Below are 2,990 nucleotides of genomic sequence, written 5' to 3' on the forward strand. Positions count from 1 at the left end.
CTGTGCATAGCAAATGTATCCCTTCCACAACTTTGCTTTACCCGGCTGAGCCCAGCTCTCTTGTGCTGCTCCTCCTGCCACCTTGCAGCCTCCCTGCACCTCTTTCCGCTTGAGTTCAGCACTGTGGAGTGAGGTGGCCTTTAACCTCTGTGTTCATTTTTTACCGCCTCTTGCTGGTTTACCACATTTTCTGCTTTGTTATCTCCCTCAGACGAACTTCAAAGGGCTGTTTGTTGGCTCGCTACAAAATCCCTGTTTGCCTGCATGGCCCTTGTGTAACTCAGGATGTGGTGAATGCTACTCACAGACTGAAAAGGTGTTGGGAGGTATGCAGGTTATTACAGCCTGGATCACAGCTGATGGCAGAGAAAATCAGAAATGCATACCTCCCATCCTCCTCCCGTCAGATATCCTCCTCTGGGCTTTCAAGGGAAGTTTAGCATCCTACAGCTTTCAACACCCCACAGCGGTGAACACACCGGTGGTTGTTTCTCTCTCCTGCCCTCCAGCCCAGCAGTGCTCTGTCTGCCCATGCTCCCCCTGAATTACCTGTAGGAGAGCGACTAGGGCTCAGCATGGGGAAAAGAATAAAATCTGCCTGCGCTTCTTCCCTGTCCCCCAACCCAGGCATTGCCCATCAGTTTTCATCATCATAATTATCGCCCTGTCAGCCAACAGTTCCTGAGTCCAGCCCTGTGCTGTGGGCTTCCCCTTCCATCCACCCTCATACCTGCCTGTCGGGGACAGCACCTTTCCAAAGCCATACTCGTCATCTCCTAAACCTGTCTCCACTCCCTTCCTTTCACTGCCTTCGACAAGTCACATCCTCCATTGCCTTTAATGAATTTTCTTCCTCTGTTGAGAAAAGCTCGGGGGACGGCTGTGTGTCAGGAACGCCGACCACCCCAGAAGTGGCGCGGGCACATAAACCTTTCTGAAAGCCAGACAGGGCCAGGGACTCGATCGTGTATATCAATTCTCAAAACACAGCAAAGCTGCTCTTGGAAATGTTACATCAGACTCTGCAGTTCTGCTGCTTCCCTCCAAAACACCAGCACCACCACAATTTTTCCTCCCCCTCCTTCTTGCCAAGCTGTTACCTGTATGCCCAGCACAGTCCTCTCTGGTCTGCCCAAAGTACAGCAGCCAGCCATCCTCCAGCCACGGCAGTTGCCAGGCCTGCTCATTTGTATCTTGTTTGGACTTGAATTCAAGCTCTTTTCCTTGCCTTTAAGGTCCTGGGCATCTTCTTGCTTGCTCCATCTTTCTCCAACGCACGCAGCGTTTCCTCTGACGTTTCTCTGCCTCACTCTTCCAGCTTCATGACTTGCTTTGCCTGGCTGTGCAGAATTGGGGCTGCTGAAAATACATGGCCAGAAGATTTCCCAATTAAAAAATTATACATTTTGAATGAACTGAAATCTTTTTGCAAAATCATAATACGTGCAACAGAAAATAACTCCAGACAAAATATGTTTTTTCTTGTTTTGGGATAAGTATAAATGTTTTAAAATGCAGCTATATTTTGAATGGAGGCTTTCATTCTTTTATTGGTTTCATGTCAAAGTATTGTTTAATTTTTTTATGTGTTAATAGCTTCTCAGCTGAACTAATGCAAAAAGCATCCAATGGAAAAGGGGCATCTTTAACGGATTGATGTTTTGATCATAAGAAGAAATAATGAAAGCTGACCTTATTGATTTCTAAACAAAAAAGTAAATAGAATGGAGTTACATTATGTTGTACTGTACGTCTGTAACAGTAGGACATACTATTGACATATTATTAATCATATAATTAATATATAGAGAATAGAATAAAGTTCTATTACAACAATGTTCAAAAGTTAATTAAAAGAAAAGAAAAAGAGGAGCTGGTCTCTCTTATGTAATAAGACCAACTGGGTACTTGGAGGCTGGGTGATGCCGGAGTCGTCAGTAGCATTTTGAGTACCTCAAGGGACAGGTCTTTTCTTTCTGACTGTGCTACTGACTAGTGCCAGATCCTTCATTATGTTACTTCTTTTTTTCCCCAACCGATTTTCTCACTTTTTTTTTGTCTGCCTGCAGTATTTAGCTCTTCTCTTCTTTGGGACTGTCTTTCACTATTCGTTTATGCAACAGCCAGCAAGCTGGAAGGGTACTTTAGATTAGAGCTGCTACCAAAGAACAGGTTAATAACTGTAGTAACAGCCATGCTTTGGATCTGCCACATACTTGCTTGGGGCTCTGGGGCAAATCTCTTGCATTCTCTGTGCTCCTATAAATCAGGAAAACGGTGCTTGTTGAGATTAATGGATGAAAAGCATATCATTTGGCTAACTTACTTACAAAGCACCACAGTTTACAGTATTACACAAAACAAAAATAATTTAAAGTTATTGAATAAAATAAAAAATTTGAAGCCTGTTCTTGTTTCAATATTTTGTCCTTGACCATGTATCCTAAATGCACTAAAATATACTTTAAAAAACCCTAAGGTAGCAAAGAAACTCTGAAATATCTCCACTTGAATAAAAGCTGCTTAAAAAATTATTGCAAAGAGGTATCAGTAGTTGTGAGTGCTTATTTTGCTCAGAAAGTTAATACATTACTAATGGGGAGGGACATAACCAGACTGCAGTATCCAGGTTAATATTAGCTGAAGGAAATGAAAAACTAAAACAATGTGTCTCAGAAATTATATATCAACTTCTGTAAAAAGTTGTAAATTTATTAGGGTGTGTTTTGTGACGGAGACATCAGAACTTTTACATTTTTCGCTTAAATCAGGGGTGGCTGTGAGGAAGAGGGGTTTAGCAAACACATTAAAAGGACAACACCTATTCATGTGCTACCTTTACTGTCTTCAGAAAGAGCCGTATTTGATGTTCGCAGAATGTGTTTGTAAGCCCTCTCACCTCTTTTCCTGTTTACTGCAGCTACAAAACCTTCTATTTGTCTCAAAACCTATTCTGTAACTGTCAGCTGCCCGTTTGACACCCACATATC

This window comes from Nipponia nippon, unplaced genomic scaffold (assembly GCF_047370975.1).
Source record: "Nipponia nippon isolate SJK-2023a ecotype South Korea unplaced genomic scaffold, ASM4737097v1 scaffold_1, whole genome shotgun sequence".
NCBI classification, from domain to species: domain Eukaryota; kingdom Metazoa; phylum Chordata; class Aves; order Pelecaniformes; family Threskiornithidae; genus Nipponia; species Nipponia nippon.